Below are 20,260 nucleotides of genomic sequence, written 5' to 3' on the forward strand. Positions count from 1 at the left end.
GCCCAGGCACACAGCTGGTTCCAATGGGGTTGGATGTTAGAGGTATGGCGAGAAGGCTTGCCTGAAAAGGTGAGTTTTAAGGGAGTGTTTAAACATCTAAAAGCTGGGGGGGGTGCGTGGTAGGTAATTCCAGAGAGAGGGGGCAGCACAGGAGAAGTCTTGTAGGTGGGAGAAAAGACAGAGGTCGTGGGTAGAACATAGGGGGCATTTAGGTATGTATTTGGGGATCAGGGCTAAGATGTAGGGGAGGCAGTGTTGTTGAGGCTTTTTTTAAGTCATTACTAGGGATATAAATGTAATTGTACAGGCTGTGTGAAGCCAGTGTAGATATTTGCGTAGCGGAGCAGTAGAAGTGGAGCGGTGAGTGAGGTAGATGAATCTAGTACCAGCATTTTGGATGGATTGGAGTTGGGACAGGCGGACAAGAGGAATGCCAACTAAGAGAAGATTGCAGAAAATCGAGGCGGGACATGGTGAGTGTTTGGATTAGGATTTAAGTTGCATCAAGAGTGAGAAACGGGCATATTGTGGCGATATTTTGTGGAGATGGAAGGAATTTGTGAGGAATAAAGGAGAGATCAGAGTCAAAGATGACAGCTAGACATCAGGCTTGAGGTGTTGAGGAGATTGCGGTGTTATGACAGTGAGGGAGACTTGGTGTAACGGTGGCAGTGGAAGGGGGGGGAAGAATATTAATTCTGTTATGGACATGTTAATCTTCAGGTAGCAGTGAGACATCCAGGAAGAGCGGTCTAGGACGTTTGGCCGCGAGCATTTAGTTGCGATCAAAATGCAGCCGGCGTTTCTCCACAGGGACACTTCGCCGCCGGAACATTGCGACACGTGGCACCAGCAGCATTTTGTGTGTGGCCAAACGTCCCATTCCACAAGAGGAGATTGCAGAGAGATAGTTGAGCCGCATATCCTGCACCAAAGGAGACGGAGGAAGAGATACGCTGCACGTAACCCCCAGCCACGCAGCCACACCGCGAGGAAACCGAAACTGCAGTTCGGAAATACCAGCGCAAGCGGCTTGCGCATCAACCAAAGGATCCTAAAAGGCTTTTCTCCCCATTGCTTACAGAATATTATAAGCGTGTTTGTGAGTGCGACACGGACTTTGTTCATATTATACATATTTGCAAACAGTATAACACTACTGGTTCCCCTTATTTCTCTGTTTTTTATTTTTGGTATTTCATGTTGTATGTTTGTCTTGTTTGGCCACCACGGAGCAGCACACACTTTTTGCTCAAGTAGGAGAGCATTTGTGGAGTACTGCACCTGTGGTAACTTTTTGAAGATGTTGTGCTTTACACTCTATATTATCTGTATACTGGTCACCATTTAGATTTACATGAGACGGGAGATGATGGGAGGAGGAAGAGGGTGTAACGGTGCGCTCACCACAAACAAGGCGTGACCACGAGGCCGAGGTGGGGATTTGATAAACACCAACCCACAGCCGCGTGGGAGCATCTGGAATGTAGATTGGCCGAGGTAACCGGGTCGGGGTAGGAGAAGTCAGGATGGTCAATGATACTTGCCGAGGTCTGGATTGGAGAGGTGCGGATCGTCGTGGTCGGGAGCAGAGAGGTACGGATCGTCGTTGGTAAGCTGGGTCAGCAGTGGAGAGGTGCAGAGTCCAAGAACAAGCAGGGTCAGGCAAGACAAGACAAGGCACAGGCAGGACGCTAGGACTGCGGTAAACAGAACAAACCTAGGAAAGTTTATGCTTAGCCAATTTGCCAGTGTGGCATCTGAGCATATAAAGGGAGAACAGACCAATGAAGAGGAAGCATACTCCCTAGTATGCTTGGCTGTGGTTGGCTGCTGGACACAAAACAGGTGAATCCTATTGTGCAGCGGAGTGAAGGAGTCTGCACGTGTGCCACGCATAGTGGGTGCGCGCTGCGCGACGGTGACGTCACCACGCAAGCGAAGCTTTGAGGTGGGACCAGGGGACGGCATTTAGCGCCGAGTCCCCAGGAGGGACACTGATGTTTGCCGGCCCGCGAGATGCGCTGCAGGATGCAGGACACCCGATCGCGGATCTGGGTAAGCTGGGAGCGCGCGGATGATGGATCCAGAGAGAGAGAAATAGAGAGACAGAGATCGATAGATATAGATTAAGGGGAAAAAAGGGGGCGATAGACAGCACTCTGACTAAGATAAATGTACAGGGTTGCAGGGTGCACGGAATATGAGGGGACACTTATTCCCCGCTCTAGTACTAACACATATGTACGTACCAGCACTCTCTGTCTAATGGCTAAATTTACTAATGAATACAAATGTCATAAAGGTGAATACGTTTAATGACACTAACAACAAACCGGAATTATAGCAAATGTGTAAGCAAATGTGTAAGCAAAAAAAAGTATCACATTGGGAAAAGTCAATAGATACAGATTGTCACAGGAGACCAGGTTCTACAGCACCTTTTTATAACCGGGATCATTTGATTGAGCAAAACAAGATGGCAAAATAAATGGTAATTTATTTCTCGTATAAGACAGACACACAATTCAAGATTAACACACTTACTGGGAACAGGGCTAACGAATAAATCCGTTTCTGGAACTAAATTCCTTAAGATGACCTTTTTAGAGCACTTTCCAATGACCTCTAGTTACTCACAAAACTCCTGGACCTGTGTTCGGCGCAATGCCAGCCGCGACCGATACGTTCTAAAGAGCTGAACTTAGAAACTTCTCACCGGAATATCTTTGAAGCCGGCTCGCGTCTATTCAGTTCGGAGCCTCTTTGAATTTGCCGCTGTTGGTTTGGTGCATGGAATCTGTGCTCCTCATTGGCTGCAGGCTCTCAAGCTTTCAGGCTCTCATTCACGAACCTGAACAGCCTATCAGAGCGTGGGAATTCTCCTGCAGCCAATCACTGATTTGCCGGTATTGTAAAGCCGGGTGGGCACCTTTTCTCAGGTAGCAAAGGGGCATGCGCCAACCTGGCCCCTCTGCCTCCCTGCATACTGAGCCCACCCGCTGCTCAGGCTCCCCAGAGTCTGGATTCTGGCAAATGGTTACCGGGTACTATAAAGTCCCCACCAGCTGGAAGGGTCCTCCAATCGAATCCTCCAATGCTCCTTTGAGGAGGTCTCCGCGGCGAGACGAAACGTGTCAGGACGTAAAAGGAAAGCGGCGTCATTATGTCACTATTGTGGGACCGGGGACTGTGGCCGGTCCGTGTCCCTGCTGCTCTAGGCCGACAGTGCGAGGTGCACATTCGATTAGCCTGTTGTTCGGGGCTCCGAGACCGGAGAGTCCTGCTGTGTATCACCGGCAGCTCAGCCAAATACCTTCCCAGACGAGCGGCTGATTCTGTTCCTGTACTGCAAGCTACAACTTGGAGGAATGGATTGGGGGACCCTTCCAGCTGGCGGTGACATTATAGTTCCCGAAATACTTTATTTTATGCCACATTTGTGGGTGAGCCTTTTCCCTCCTTCCCTTATTTGTTTATTAAATGTGTAATCATTTTACACTATGGGCCGCGCGCTTTCTTTTCTTGTAGGTTATCAATATATTAAACTATACCCATGTAATAAAATATGCTGTGTCCTGTTTTCTGTGTGCTGAAAGTCCCTATTCTGGTGTCGGGGATGGAGAGAGTGTATATTCCCTACAGTCACGAGCCTCATTGGCACACGAGAAAATAACTTGTAAAACTCTTAGACACTTTAAAACCTGCTCAGCTTTATAACCTAGCAGGAGTCGCCCCTGAACCCCTAAACTAGGTTCAGTGTACATGCAGTCCTCGTTTTCCGACGTTTCGCTTTTCGTCGGATGCGTTATCCGACGGCGCATAATGCAGTAAAAATACCTCATTATCCGCCGCGGTTTTCGCACATCTGACGGAAACCGCCGCTGGTTAACATGGTTCCTGCTTTCCGACTGTCCTGCATCCAACGCGGGTTTGCGGGACGCATTGTGTTGGAAAAGCGGGGACTACCTGTACCTGGGTATGTGTGGGGGTACTTCTGCTACACTAGAGATTCCGTGAATAGCTGTAGATATAGTTTAACCCCTTCATACCCATTTACCTTATCTTGATGATGCTGCAGCAGGGATCCTGGCGGGGAGTCGTAATAGCACTTTCAGAGTCAGAGTTTGGCGGAGTAATGTGCTTGGCTGTATCCGAGAATCTCACTCAATTCCCAGATTCAACTTTTGGGGTATCCCATAACTTTGATAGGTTTGACTGAGACGCGCACGTTCAGTTTCAGCACCCCTACACCTTCCTATATGAAAATGTTTTAAAAGTTGAACGAAATAAACGCTTAGGTTCAGTCTCAGAGTTACTTTCTAACTGCATAGGAATTTGGACTTAGACATGAAATCAGTCTTGCAACCGTATCGATGGTTGAAGCCCCCCAGAACCTCTATACCTTGTTCTGGTGATCTGGGCATATACTGGGGGACCCCCATTAACCTAGGGACCGCTGACTGTACCTGGGATACACATATCCCTATGCCCCATTTACCTTTCTGGTCTGTGCTGAAGCAGGGAAACCTGGCGGTGAGTCGCGCAACTGCTTTCCAGGGACGATTTTGACTGGAGTGATGTGTCTATATGTCCCCGGGAATCTGAGCCGATTCCCGGATACATTTTTGGGGTGGCCGGTCACTCGGGATCCCTTCTACACATAAATCTTATTATTGCAATACAATCACATACATTGCAGGTACCATACATGGGTTCAAGAGCTGACACTCTAAACTACCCAATATGGTTCAGAGGTAACCAGCCTGGCATAATACCGTTATTAATGGCCTGGTTACCCCCTCACCGTCACAGTGGGAACGAGATTTAGGGGCGGTTTTGGAGGGAGAGGAATGGGAGGACATCTTGGAGGCGGGGGCAAAGCGCTCGATTTGCACCACTCCTACAAAGTGTCATACAGATGTTGTTAGATTATCAAAGATCACACCAGGTACGTCCCCTCTATGCCATAAATTGTGTGGCAACAGAGGAACCTATATCCATACGTGGTGGGATTGTCCCAAAATCCAAAAGGATTTGGTCTGGTGTGATGAGGTGGATTCAGAGAATAACCTCTCAACCATGTGATCTGGACCCATGGATGTTCCGGCTTTGCCGACCGTTGGTAAAATTCAGCAGAGATTAAAATAAACTAATTGCGCAGATTGCCACGGCCACTAGAGGTGTAATACCGCTCACTGGTCAAAGCAATCAGTACCATCCATGTCCCAGATCAGGAATAACATACGGTATGCATGCAAGATGAGAATCCCAACGGGTTTGGTAAATGACAACTACCGTACATATTGTCTGATCTGGAAACCCCGGTTTGAGTTGTGTAGGGACACAGGGAGGCCTCCTCCGACCTCTTAACGTCCTGCTCAACTAACCCAAAATATAGAAAGAAAAAGCGTAAAAATAAACTTGTTTGGTTGCCGTCTGTCATTGCAGATAGGGATATGCTCCAACATAATTACCAATTGTATGAGCCTCACGAGGTCTTGGTCGGGCCCAAACCAATCTCCACCTCGGTCCTTATGATCCGCCGCCTCAATTTACTGAGCCGTCCTGTGAGACGTTCTCTGACCTGTGTGTGATTGGTGTAATTTATACTCTGACTACTGTACCTTACACTTTTATTATTCTGTACCTCTCCCCCCCACTTCGTCCTACCCTATTGTGTTTTCTGTACCCCCTATGAGCGTTTTAAAAATCAATAACATTTGAGTTAAAAAAAATAATAATATGCTGCTGCTCAACCCCTCTGCTCTTCTAGACCCGTCTCTGCTTCTCACCTCATGCAATGTCTCTGCTGGCTTCCTATTAATCTCTGTATAAACTACACAATTATAACCCTGTCCTCTGAGGCTCTAAACTCCTCTGCACCTCCATATATCTCACCTCAGATCTCTTGTTACACCCGAACTAGCCTCCTAAACTCAACACCAGGACGCCTCATCTCTGCACCATTTACCTATACAGCCCTCTCCCATGTTACAGCCTTTCCCATAATCCCTCACTCCCTACGGAACTCTCTTTCACTCAATAGCCACCAAACCCCCTCACTTCCTGTACTCAAACCCTCGCTGACAATGCAACTAATTAAAGTATCCCATGCAATTATCTATAGTCCATGACTGAAGATGCACTTGTAATAATAATAATAATAATAATAATAATAATAATGCTCTTTTACTCGGGTGTCTGTAGGTCTCCCAATTACCAGTTACAGTGTCAGGCCTTCAGGAAAGGGCCTCCCTTACACTGGCATTTCCTTACTGCTCTTATTCCCACTGTCGGTACCTTGTTTGCCCGGTACTGTAATATAGCACAGATACAGGCACCATAACAGTAGCCAACACCATTAAATGTAACAGTTGTGTTATTCATGATCAGATGGTACAATAATATGGCAATAATATGGCACAGGAACACTTGTTAATATACAATATGTAAGGGGCACACGTCACCGGTGGTTGCAAAAGAGAATAATAACCGAGCTCAGAGTGACGGGGAACATATTCTGCAAGTCACAGCCTGGTGGCCACAGATAATGATTACCCCACTTTGGGGCAGAATATATAAAGGTGAATCAGTCTTGTGTCCTCCCCAAGATAACCAAGGTGCAGTCCTGCTGCCCTCTCTCTCACCCAGAGGATATATGTGTAATACACAACACGCTGGGGTTCCCATTACTGTATATTACAGTCTTCAGGGGTTAATCCACCAACATCTCTATCTAAATATTACAATGTGGGAGAGATCCCTGTGACTCACAGCTCATGGGCCCTCCGGTACCGGCAGCTCTCCTCTGTGGGTGCAGGATGGGCAGCAGCTGGACCTGTGGTTCCCCTCTGTGGGTGCAGGATGGGCAGCAGCTGGACCTGTGGTTCCCCTCTGTGGGTGCAGGGTGGGTGCTGGACCTGTGGTTCCCCTCTGTGGGTGCAGGGCTGGGTGCTGGGGAGATGTTTAATCTCCTACCGGGTGAGGGCAATGTGCAGATCTCACACCCTCCCTGTATCACTGCCTGCTACATCCGGGTCACAGCACTATGTCCTACTGCGCATGCTCACACTCAGGGCATCATGGGAGTTGTAGTTTTCTAGCCTTCAGTAGCAGTGACACATAGAAGCAGCACAGTAACATTTCCCAGACACTGTGCTAGGGAGAGAGAGTTACTTCTGCATGTAGCGGTGTATACACCGCCTGCTCCCTCACTGCTCCCTTTTGGCCAATGATAGGAAGGAGGTAACCTGGGGATAACATAACCCCTGAGGTTGTAATACAGCTAAAGGACTAAACATATATCCATAATGTTACCTCTGTCTCCCCCCTCCCTTTCTCTCTCACAGGGGGCTGGGGCAGTAACAGGGCAGGGCTGGTGCAGTAACAGGGCAGGGCTGGGGCAGTAACAGGGCAGGGCTGGGGCAGTAACAGGGCAGGTTCAGTAACAAGACAAGGCTGGGGCAGTAACAGGGCAGGGGCAGTAACAGGCAGGACTGGGGCAGTAACAGGGCAGGGACAGTAACAGTCAAGGCCGGGGCATTGACAGACAGGACTGGGGCAGTAACAGAGCAGGGCTGGTGCAGTAACAGGCAGGTCTTGGGCAGTAACACAGAGCTGGGGTAGTAACAGGACAGGAACAGTAACAGGGCAGGGCTGGGGCAGTAACCGGGCAAGACAGTAACAGAGCAGGGCTGGGGCAGTAACAGGCAGGTCTGAGGCAGTCACAGACAGAGCAAGGGTAGTAACAGGGCAGGGCTGGGGCAGTAACAGGGAAGGCAGGGGCAGTAACAGAGCAGGGCTGGGGCAGTAGCAGGCATGGTTGGGGCAGCAACAGCCGTGCTGGCGCAGTAACAGCAGTAACGTGATCTCGCGTCACGTGATTGGGACATTTCCATGCATAGGAGATACCGGCACCCCATAACGGTCCTGTATATCGGGAAGTAAGGGGTCCCTGGACCTGAAATCAATGCGGTTCAGCTCCGGAGACCCCCTGCTACATTACTGTAATGTTTAAAAGTATATAAAACCCCTGCGATCGCCTGTGAGAGGCGCGCAGTTAGAGTGACGGATTCCGCCTCTTACTGCGCGTCTCTTACAGAAAGGCAGACCCGGTAGGACTCACACCGCAGGGACTGTACAAGCACACACATATTAAAAATATAACTTTGTCATAAGGGAAACATATATTTTTGATGAAGTGCCTTTCTGTTTAAAATGTATTGGCAGGATGCTATTTTTTTTCTGCCTGCCTTTGTAATGCATTAAGGACCAAATGTTATGCATACATGAAAGACCCCAGATTCTTAAAGTGTCACTTAATCAGGATGTTTTTGAGTAGCAGGTCCTGTTACTCATCCTGGCTATTTCACACCTTGGGACCAAACTCCAGACATTGCGTCCCCAGAAATGAATGGCCCCTTTTTACTTAGCAGTGCTACCAAGCTGCTTACTGAGCATGCTCAGAGTTACCTGGGCTGGCTGTAGGATTTGCCCATTTGACATGGCAGGTTCTGATAGGAGGAAGATAATTCCTTGCCAATGGGATGAGGCTAATGTAACACTTCACAGGCCCTTGTCCTTAAAAAGGCCTGTACCCCTCATTCCTGTGTTGTTGTTGTTCCTGCTGTTGTTGTTCCTGCTGTTGTTACCTGATTTCTTCAAGCGGATAAGACCTAAGTACAGCGGCTACGATTCCAGAACGCAAGGGGTTAAAAAACATCGCAACAAGGAAACTAGCCCTGCTTCAGGATTTCGTTAGCCCTGGGGATTCCAGACCGAACCCATAAAGAACCAGAAAAGACTTTGCACATTCACAGAAGGATTGGGGCTGGCAATTTGTGCCCTTGCAAAAGGACTACATTTTAAAAGACAATCTCCTGGTGTTTTGCACCTTTCTGGACATTATCCTCTGTTTCTCTACCCGTGAGTGTAATTATTAAGTTTATTCTGCAGTTGTCGTGTGTTTGCCTATCAAGGGAATAAATCTCAGTTTATTTTGCTCAACCTGTTCTGCTCAATCAGGACCCACGAAATATAAATGTGTTATTAAGCGCGTCTCCCGTCACAGGCGTTTAAAACTGGTGGCAGCTGGTGAGATACTGATTGAGCCTATATTCCAGTTTCCTGTGGTGTTCTGTAATATAGTGAGGACCTTGTAGATTGCAAGCTCCTCAGACAAGTGGCAACTTACACACACTTCCAAAGAAGCACGAGATAATTCACTGGTCTCTGGACCTATACCCCAGTGGCACCATGATTCCACGCTCAGGAAGGTTTTGTACCTGGAACCGGGCGCAGATAGTGGATAGATGTGTGGGGTACGGGTTCATGACAGACGGCCGGTCAAAGAGTCAGCTGGAGGAGGATTTAGAAGAATATGAGAACAGGATGGCCCCGCCAGCAGACAGTACTCAGCCCGGAGTGCAAGAGATCTCTCCAGCTCCGGGGCGACAAGGACAGGGGAAGGATGTCAGTGACCGCCTGGAAGAGGGTGGCGTGGTGCCAGGGGGTGCAGATGAATCAGTCACTGCGGCGACCGGACTGGCTACCTCTGAACTCATTGCACTCCTCACCGCCTGGGGAGAAGGGCTCAGCTATGAACAGCGACTCGAGCTCCTGTCGACAGTGCTTGGAAGGCCCCCTCACTCTCACCTTGTCAGCGGGGAACAGGACGTTCCCAGAGTAACTGCTGTGGAAGCCGCAGAGCCAGCAAATGAATATGTAACCAGCACAGCCTTGGTGAGCAACGCAGCAGTCCCCAGAGAGGCAGCCATTCCGGCAAGGGGGAATGCTCACACTCAGGTGATCATGGGAGTTGTAGTTTTCTAGCCTTCAGTACAAGTGACACATAGAAGCAGCACAGTAACATTTCCCAGACACTGTGCTAGGGAGAGAGAGTTACTTCTGCATGTAGCGGTGTATACACCGCCTGCTCCCTCACTGCTCCCTTTTGGCCAATGATATGAAGGAGGTAACCTGGGGATAACATAACCCCTGAGGTTGTAATAAAGCTAAAGGACTGCACATATATCCATAATGTTCCCTGTCTCCCCTTTCTCTCTCACAGGGGGCTGGGGCAGTAACAGGGCAGGGCTGGGGCAGTAACAGAGCATGTCTGGGGCAGTAACAGAGCAGTAACAAGACAAGGCTGGGGCAGTAACAGGGCAGGGCTGGGACAGTAACAGGCAGGACTGGGGCAGAAACGGCAGGGACAGTAACAGTCAAGGCTGGGGCAGTGACAGACAGGACTGGGGCAGTAACAGAGCAGGGCTGTTGCAGTAACAGGCAGGTCTGGGGCAGTAACACAGAGCTGGGGTAGTAAAAGGACAGGAACAGTAACAGGGCAGGGCTGGGGTAGTAGCAGGGCAGGGCTGGGGCAGTAACCGGGCAAGGCAGTTACAGAGCAGGGCTGGGGCAGTAACAGGCAGGTCTGAGGCAGTCACAGACAGAGCAGGGGTAGTAACAGGGCAGGGCAGGGGCAGTAACAGAGCAGGGCTGGGGCAGTAGCAGGCACAGCTCGGGCAGTACCAGGCACAGCTGGGGCAGTAGCAGGCATGGTTGGGGCAGTAACAGCCGTGCTGGGGCAGTAACAGAGCAGTAACGTGATTTCGCGTCACGTGATCAGGACATTTCCATGCATAGGAGATTCCGGCACCCCATAACGGGGCCTGTATATTGGGAAGTATGGGGTCCCTGGACCTGAAATCAATGCGGTTCAGCTCCGGAGACCCCCTGCTACATTACTGTAATGTTTAAAAGTATATAAAACCCCTGCGATCGCCTGTGAGAGGCGCGCAGTTAGAGTGACGGATTCAGCCTCTTACTGCGCGTCTCTTACAGAAAGGCAGACCCGGTAGGACTCACACCGCAGGGACCCCCGCTGTGTTAATCCGATGGGCCATTATAGTCTGCCGCGGCAAAACTAGTGAGGATCACGGGCACATCTCGGGAATCCATTTCGAGATTTGTTCGAATAACGGCCGCTGCATCTGTGCTACCGACGATTCATCAGGAATTTTTCTAAGGTGATTGCACCCATTACGGTTCTCACTCAGAAAGGGGCGAATCCTAAGATATGGCTCGCAGAGTCTCTTTTAGCTTTCCAGAAAATCAAGTCCGCCTTTTCTTCCGCCCCTGTGCTGATCCATCCAGATTCCACGAAACCCTTCGTGCTCAAAGTGGACGCATCCGATCTGGCAGCCGGAGCCGTTCTTTCTGAAAGGAAGGATTTTCATGGGACACTCCACCCCTGTGCCTTCTTTCCTAAAAAGTTTTCTGCCACGGAAAGGAACTATGATGTGGGAAATCGGAACTTCTGGCTAAGGAAATGGCTCTTGAAAAATGGAGACATTTGCTTGAAGGGACAACTTCGCCGATTTCAATCCTTACTGACCACAAGAGCCTTGAATACATTGAAGGCGCAAGGAGATTCGGTTTAACTTTGTGATCTCTTATCGCCCAGGATCCAAAAACACCAAAGCAGATGCTCTATCTCGTCAATTCTCTCCTGACGGCTCCGAGGAGCTAGAGCAGGGACCCATCATTCCTCCCACCCAGATCATCTCTGCTGTATCGTCATCACCTCTGCAACAGATTTCGCAGGCTCAGGCAGAGGATCCTAGTTCTTTGTCCACACGTTCATCTAAGTTATTTGTTCCTCCCCAATTTTGAAGTGAGGTGTTGCAATGGGGTCATAACTCCAAGACGGCTGGTCACCCGGGAGTTAGGAAGACTTGCGATTTCCTCGAACGAATTCCGCAAAGATGTACAGGAGTTTGTGGCGGCCTGCGTTATATGAGCTCAGACGAAAGTGCCTAGGACGTTACTGTAAGGAATCTGGGCGCACGTCCCTCGCGGCGTGCTCCATCCTTACCTGATGCTTTGCACCCTCCAGCGCTGCTTACAGAATGTGCACGCCCACAAAAGACTTTCAATGTTTCCACAGAGCTTGGCTCCGCCTCCCACTTGTGACGCGCGGCCACGTGATGCGCTTGCACCGCTCGCCAGCTGTGCGTCAACACTCGTTATACTTCCCACCTGTCTCCTGCACCTCACAGCCTATCCCTGTCTTCGCAGTGGCAGCTCCTCCGCCCCGCCCCCCTGGCCTATTGGTCTCCTGTTCACATATATGCTCATCTCCTGCATTCATTCTTTGGCTGAGCATAGTTCATTGTAGCCTTGCTGTTCTCACGACCCTGTTCCTGCTGTTGTGCCTTGTCTGTGTTTGATCTCCTGTGTACAGACTCGGCTAGAGTTTGGACCCCTCTCTGGATTACCGACCCCAGCTTGACTCTGATCTGCCACACCTCTCCATCCCTGACATCGGCATCCAAACAACGACTATCCTACTGGCTACAACCCCTGACCATGGCACCTGGATAGCAACTACTCTCCGGCTCCAACCTCTGACCTCGGCAAGTATCAAGACTATTCTACCTCCCCCAACCCTGACCCGGCAAACCTTGACTATCCACTCTCCAGCTGTGCCTCCGCTGCTGTGGGTGGCGTGTTCTATACTCTCCCACGTCGGTACCGTGGTCCCGCCTTGTTCGTAGTGAGCGCAAGCGATACAGTATGCTCAGCCCAACGAACATGGACCCCACTGAGGTGGGCCAAGCTCTGTCTGCCATTGGTGATCGTTTTCACCAGCTGGAGACTAAGGTCACATCTTTGACTCAAAGTTTTTCAACCTTTTCCCTGCAACAATCACAGTCTAGAATCCTTAGACCTGTAACTGTTTTCTCACCTACTCCGGAGCTGACTCTCTCTGCTGAGCTATGCCTCCCTACTCCCAACCGCTATGCTGGCGACCCCCATGGGTGTAGAGGTTTTCTCAATCAGTGCGCAATCCAATTTGAACTAACTCCTTCTTGTTTTTCCTCTGCAAGGTCCAAGGTGGCTTATATTATCGCTCTTCTGACCGGTGACGCTCTGGCTTGGGCCTCTCCCATTTGGGAACAAAGACCAGTGCTTACCCAGAACTTAGTACGTTTCACAAAGGAATTTAAACAGGTCTTTGATACCCTGGGCCGTAAGGTCACCGCAGCATCCTCTGTTTCACCTTTTTCAGGGGCTTCGGCCAGTCGCAAGTTATGCTCTCAAGTTCCGGACCATTGCAGCAGAGACGAGCTGGAATAATGAGGCCTTGTCGGCAGCCTTCTGGCAGGGTTTATCTGAGTCCCTCAAGGACGAACTGGCCGCGCAATAACGACCTACCGACTTAGAAGATCTCATCGCGGTATGTGTTCGGGTATATATTTGGGTCAACCAGCGTCTCCAGGAGAGGAAGGCCGAATGCTCTCGCTCCCGGTCTCCCACAACCAGAGCCCCTACTTTCAATCTTACTCCTACAGATCCCCCAGCTCCCGATGACCCTGAACCCATGCAGCTGGGAAGTCACCGACTCTCCTTCTCTGAGAGACAACGCCGGAGGTGTAGCAGTCTTTGTCTTTACTGTGGACATCCTGGACACCAGGTGCTTCGTTGCCCTATCAAGCCGGGAAATTCCAACACCCAATGAAGTAAAGGGGATCACATTGGGCACTATTTCTCCTTCCCCTTCTATCCAGGAAATCTTGCCGACTCGGATCATGCTTCCGATATTCCTTAAAGGTCCTGACTTTTAAGCCACAGCATCTGCCTTCATTGACTCCAGATCAGAAGGGAGCTTTGTGGCCCAAGATTTCGCTTTAAGGAACAGTATTCCTCTGGACATTATTGTCGAATTTCCAATTTCCAGAAGAATGAACACTATTCTAGTTATTGTTGACAGATTTTCAAAGCAATCACACTTTATTCCTCTGAAAGGCCTATCCAACTCCACCACCGTGGCAGATATCTTAATTAAGGAAATCTTTCGCATTCACGGGGTACCACTGTCCACAGGGCTGCCAACAGAAATCGTGGGGCCCGGGACAAACATTTTAAGCAGCCCCCCCCGTGTGGGCGGTATTGCCCGCGCCCCCCCATTTCACACCTCACGAGCCCCCTCTCTTTCTCCCCCCCTTCCCATGTATTTATCTCTCTTCTGTCTCACCCCATCTCACTCTCCCGCCTCACATGTATACCAAAAAACCTCCTACCCCCCAATGCAAAAAACATTCCGCCCCCAAATACATAAAAAACAAATCTCCAACCCCCAAATATATACAAACTCCCCCCCAAATGCATACAATAAACACACCTACCCAATACATATAAAAAAAACAATACATAACCCCCCATATACTGTATATATATGTAGCCGGGCCCCCCTCGGCCGCCATTGTTGTTGTTGTTGGGTGGCAGATTGCTGCAGTGCTGGGAACGCTCCGATTTATCGGAGGTTCCGCGTAGAGGGCGCTGCCATGTTGAAGGTTGGCGCAGGCGCAGGACCGGCGGGGTAGGAGTTTGCGCTTTATCCCTTGCCTTTAATATCGATTTCCGTGGAGTAGATCTCATCATTTTGTCCCTTTGTTGATAATTATTTTGGGGACCCTGCATGCCACGCTCATAGAGAGGGATAACTCGCTGCCAATTATATATTTGTTTCTTCTCATAGTCTATACGGTCCCTATCGTACTTGGACTGTTTTTTAGCCGTTATGTCTTCCTCCGCTTTAAGGACTGTTTCTGATAGAATTCTGTCATCATTTTTAAAACCATCTAAATCCTGAAATTGTTGCAGTTGTGTTTGAAGTTCTTTAATCTGGACTTGTAAACCCTTTCTTTCATTGACTTTCTGTTCTATAATAAGTTCCATCAGCTTGAATGAGCACTGATCTAGTGTCGCAATCCAGTGCTGTTCAAACTGTGGAGTGCTAAATCCAAAAGTTGGGACCTTTTTCATTCTTAAACCCCTGGGGATCCTTTTATTTAATGTATAGGTTTCCCGGGAGATTATGTCCCACCAGGCTCCTATATTCAGGATTAGCAGTCTCTCCAATCTCTGAAAGTGGGATTTCAAATCAGTTATATCCTTAGTGTCTGCATCCACCACGCGTTCAAATACCTGTATTGCTCTTTTCTTTCTTATTGAGTCGTCAAAGCAATTGAATGCATACATTGTAGGTTCAACTTGTATCACCTCATTTTGCTCCATATCAGACATGATGATTTAAAGAATGACAACAAGAATAATTCCAATGAAAATTGGAGGAAAGGAAAAGTCAATGTCCTGAAAAAAGGGATATATACTGTAACAACCCTCTGGGAATCCTTAAGAAGCTTTCCAGCCAGCCAGGTCTGGATAAAGCCAAACACACCTACTCCCATCAAAAAATTCTTGATTGTAGATAAAGAAGTTCTCCATAGTGAGCCAACGCCCATGTAGTGTAAACACTATATACAGGAACAAGAGGGGAATAGGGTGCTCAACCCCAATGCAACTTCATCAAATATAGCTCATCTATAGCTTAGAATAGTCCCATAATCAAACTAATAGGAGTGGGTGTAATGACCTGTGAGTCACTTGAACTATATTCCACATCAAAGTACTCAACTATTGAAGTCAATAAAGGAAGTCTCTTACCCACTCCCACAGTCTCCAGGGAACAGTAGTGGCGTGCCAGCCATGAAGGGAAGTCCAATATCAGCAAAAACACGGAGCAAATAGCGCACAGCCAGGGAGCCAGGTGTGGGTTAAAAAATGAATTCCATTTATTTCAGTGCATGACCGATGACAGCATCACCCCAATGGGGACAAAAAGCACACACCTCCTACGCGTTTCGGACCTGTAGGTCCTTTATCAAGGAGTCTGGCATATGGAGCAAATGGGTGTCTTAAATACCCTACACATAATCATAATAATTCAAAACATATGTGTGCAAACTAATTGCCCCTTGGCGCTTGCACGTGACGTCACGCGAGGCGCCACCACATCAGGCACAGAAGCCTGCGGGTAGGAACGCCCCCCCGTGCGCTCACTCGCGCATGCTCACTCCAGAGCCCAAACGAATCCACTGAGTTACAAGCCTGTAACCCGGCAAACAATTCCGCCCCACGTGACATGCTACTAGGCCGCCGATTAGCTCGAGCGCGCCGCCTCGCAACCAATGGCAAGCAAGGCTGCAATGGAACACGCCCACCCCTCGGTCCCCCTGTATAATGCCATGAATGAGCGTGAATATTACTACAATGTAAAATAACACACCTAAAAAAAGGTGAATCAACAAAAACGCAATAACCCCTGTTGGTTTAATGAACAAACAGGGTGCCCATTGAATAGGGATCCGATCACCTTTGCTCCATATCCCACAAATATACAATTTTATTATACAAAGTAAAACAATAAAAACAAACCCCTGTCACTATATTAACACCTAAGTAAGGGAGAGGAGAGAAGATCTGGACTGTGTGAACCTCAAAGGAGGGAAAAGCAAGAGAGGGGGGAATAGGAAGAGTTCGGTAACGGCAGAGAGAGGAGAGCAGGAGCCCCATGCCTCCACCCCTGCCACCAGGGCGCGGAGTCTCGGAGAAGGAAAGACCACCATAAGAGAGGGCAGCTTCCAGAGCAGAGTCAGACTGAGTGAGCCAGGTCTCAGTTATAGCAAAGAGAAGCAGGGAGTGAGAGAGAAAGAAGTCATGCACAGAGAGGAACTTGTTAGAGAGGGAGCGAGCTTTCCAAAGGGCACAGGAGAAAGGGAGAGAGGAGGGAGGGTAGCAGGGGATGGGTATGAGGTTGGAGGGGTTAACACCAGAAGGAGTAGAAGTTGCCTGTGGGAGGCGAGGACGAGAGCAAGTAGAAATAAGGCAGGGACCAGGATTGGGAGAGATATCCCCAGAAGCAAGGAGGAGAAGCATGGAAAGAAAGAGAAAGTGTGAGGATGATTTGTAGGGGTGTGTTTTAGTGCAGGATGTATAGCTGTGTAGTGTCGGAGGGCGCAGGTAAGAAAGGAGTTCATGTGAACTGAGAAGTGGGGATGAAAGGAGAGATGGAGATATATGAATAGAGTTAGAAACATAAGGAGACTGGTGGAATGAAGTGCATAATTTAATAATAAGTGAGGTTGCAGCAAATTTAAAAAATAAAGGCAGCATCAGAGCAAGAGTTAAGTGTTGAGATGTGCAGTCTTAGATACTGTAGATGATAACCTCCTTTCCAACGTAGATCAAAAGCAGGAATCAGAAGCAATAGGTGATGTCCACTTTTCCACTTCTTTTTTAACTTTCTTTTTAAACTTCATATTCTACTTGAAACATATCTGCTTACAAGCATGGCTGCTATCAGCAATGGCTGTTATGAGTTTACTTATGTAGCCAGGTCCCCCGAGGCTGTTGCTGCCCCCCCCCCCCCCCCCTCGAGACACTCACCGCGGCGGTAGAGAAGATAGGACCGCTTGTGGGAAGGTGCAGGACGTGTGTGCGTACAGCGTGACTCTTGTAGAAGAGGCCGGTTGCCGGGGACGCGATCGGGCCGTCGTTAAGGCCGCGATCGCGTTGCTACGGTCCCGGCGGCTCGCGATGCAGGGCACCGCCATTGTTAGGGGCGTTGCGCATGCGCAGGGGCTAGGAGCGCCGGGAGGACTTCAGGGAGCTCGCGCACGCGCAGTGGAGAGCCAGTAAAGCCCGCGAAGCCCTAGCCAATGAGAGGAGGGCTCTATAAGGGGACTTCAAGTCCCATGAGCCTTTGGAGTGGCCCCATGACGCCAGGGAGCCAATAGGGCTGTAGGAGTTGTCTGCTTGCAACAAAGTTATACATTTCGCGGGCTGGAGCACGATGTCAGTTGGTGAGAGGAGCAGCTAGGGGAAGGAGGTGGGGTGCAGGAGTCAGTGACTCCCTGCACTAGGCCAGCATACCCCTAGGCCCCAGATAGCTCTGAGCCACCCTAGTGGAGTGTTGTAGGGACAGGCCCTAGGTTAGGGACCCTGCCCCGCTAGCTATTAGATAGTAGGGAATGAAGAACTTTGCCTGTTCTGCTGAGAGAGAGAGCTGGACTATTATCAGGGTGGGATGACCCCTGTTGGATCATCCTGTGGTGGATCCGGGTATCGTGCAGGAGTTCGCCTGGATACTTTGTGAAGTTCGCTGCAGGTCCGAGCACTGGAGTGCTCGGCAGGTAACCCATAACCTCACGTGCACCAACAAGGCCTATCACCTGACATAGTGGCTGCGCAGTCACACACACTTGTATATGACTTGGGAGTGCGAGACATTGGGTTGGGTTTACTGGACACGGGGTGGGATCACTCTGTGAAAGTGTTAGCGTCCGCCGTGACGCATAAAGTGTTAGCGTCCGCCGTGACGCATAAAGTGTTAGCGTCCGCCGTGACGCATAAAGTGTTAGCATCCGCCGTGATGCATAAAGTGTTAGCGTCCGCCGTGATGCATAGAGTGTTAGCGTCCGCCGTGACGCATAAAGTGTGGGCGCCCGCCGTGGTGCGAGTTAGCGTTCGCGTCCTGCGAGACGCCGTAGTCGGGTTGCCCTTAGTGAGGGATACCTGTTGCTATATGTTGATGTTACAGATGTTACAGATGTTTTCTATGCCCGTTAGTAAAGGTATCAGTTATTATCCAATCAGTTGTACGTGGTTATTGTGTATTGTCCTGCAAGGAACCACTCCCCCTCTGGTGGGAGCCATCGCAGGTGGAGGCGCTGTATCGAGTATGTGGTTACTCATAGTATCCTATAATTGCCCCAGGTTTCCCGTAGCGGAAGCTCAGCCCTCCTGTGAGCCAACAGGTAATGCACCACACACCTATGGTAACGCTGTATGTTTCTCCGCTCCCACAGTATAATCTACGATTGGGGGGGGAAATCCGTTACATTTGGAGGCGCTGCTGAGATCTTAGACCTGGGGTGCCCTGTTCCAATTTTCTCAAAATGTCACCACCATTACCGTCCCCCTCACGCTCAGACGTGTATGATTGGGCCATGGAGCTACAAGTGCCGCCGCTTCATACGCTCGCGGTGAGCCGGGTTCCTGTTGATACGCCGTCTTCATCCATACAACTGGCCTTGAGGCAGCACCCATATATCCGGGATGTTGTCAAAATAAGAGTGTTAGAGCGACGTAAGGATGCCGACCAGGAATATTGCTCCGTGCTAGTGAGTATAGGGAAGGATATAACTGAAGATCAGGGTCCGTCCAGCTTGTGGCTCACGACGTCAACCGGTTCTTGCTGTATTGTTGTCTATCCTGAACTGTCCATAAAATCAGAACCCGGCAGCTCCCGCACAAATCTACAAGAGGTTGCTATGCATACATCGGCTTCACCCTCTGAAAGTTATTGCGGGGCCGACAGGGCCGCCCTCACCGACCACAGTCCACCCTTAAGTATGGCCCACTCGTCCTCTAAACCTGGGGATGAAATCCGAATGCTAGCTCAGGCCCTCCTAGAAATGGGGCCGTCCCGATCCGAAGCTCAGACCTCGCAACAGTATCGCAAGCTAAAAATCTTTTCAGGAACTAAACCGACCCCGACGGGCGAAGAAGCGTTTGACGTCTGGAGAGAATACACTTCTCAGGTTCTAGAAGAGTGGACGTGCTCTGAGCTGGTGAAGCGACAACGCATAATGGAATGCCTGCGCCCTCCCGCATCCACCACCATACAGATGGCTAAAGATCAGCATGCGGACGTCACCGCACATCAAATGCTAGAGACTCTTGTGCGGGCTTATGGGCGAACCGAGGACATAGGGCAATTGATGAAGCGGTATTTCAATCTTTGTCAGAAAGACGGAGAGGAGCTATCTGATTTCCTACAGCGGATTCGAGCAGTCCTATGGGAGATGCGGAAAAGTAAAAGTATTACGGCCGCCGAGGTGGATGAATATTGCCGTAAGCTATTTCTGAGAGGAGCTCTACCCGAACATCATATTGTAATCATGATGAAGCGCTCCTTGATGCAAGGAGACCCCCCTTCCTGGGATGAGTTAATGGATGAGATAAAAGAACATGAGGCCTACGCCCGGTTGCATACTTCCGCCAAGGTTAAGGAGCCTTCTACCCGTGACCCTGCTAAGGCCGCGGGGGCCAAGGCCAAGACAACCCCGACCCAGGACGAAGAGGTCGCAACTAAGGACTCGGCCTCTAAAGCTAGACCCATCCGTAAGTCATCTTCCCCGTACAGGGGCCGCTCTGGACCAAGAGACCTCCTTTGCTATAGCTGCGGTAAGACGGGCCACTTCTTTCGTGATTGCCCAGAAAGGGAGGACCTCCCCGAGGACAAAACTCCCGAGCGAAGAAACACAGCCCGGTCGATGGTATGCCGATTAGAAACCGCCGGTTCTGATGTGGAGACCCCTCAGGGAACCACCGATGCCCCTGCGGATGC

The 20,260-nt window shown here is 49.8% G+C and overlaps 1 protein-coding gene across 5 annotated transcripts in view; it reads right to left on the reverse strand.

Moving 5' to 3' along the window:
• Positions 1-20,260, reverse strand: part of LOC142469876 (uncharacterized) — a 511,728-nt gene that overhangs the window by 31,540 nt on the left and 459,928 nt on the right. Inside the window, exons 1-2 of one of the 5 annotated variants that reach the window (XM_075576964.1) lie at positions 6,885-6,969; positions 6,778-6,841 (exon numbers count right to left, since the gene is read on the reverse strand). The exons of 1 other annotated variant lie outside the window; for it this stretch is intronic. The gene's annotated coding sequence lies outside the window, so the exon portion shown is untranslated. Of the gene's footprint in view, positions 1-4,060; positions 4,259-5,477; positions 5,588-6,777; positions 7,062-20,260 lie in introns of those variants that run through there. 3 more of the 5 variants (XM_075576714.1, XM_075576627.1, XM_075576794.1) reach the window with 3 other exon arrangements.

This window comes from Ascaphus truei, chromosome 1 (genome assembly GCF_040206685.1).
Source record: "Ascaphus truei isolate aAscTru1 chromosome 1, aAscTru1.hap1, whole genome shotgun sequence".
Lineage (NCBI taxonomy): Eukaryota > Metazoa > Chordata > Amphibia > Anura > Ascaphidae > Ascaphus > Ascaphus truei.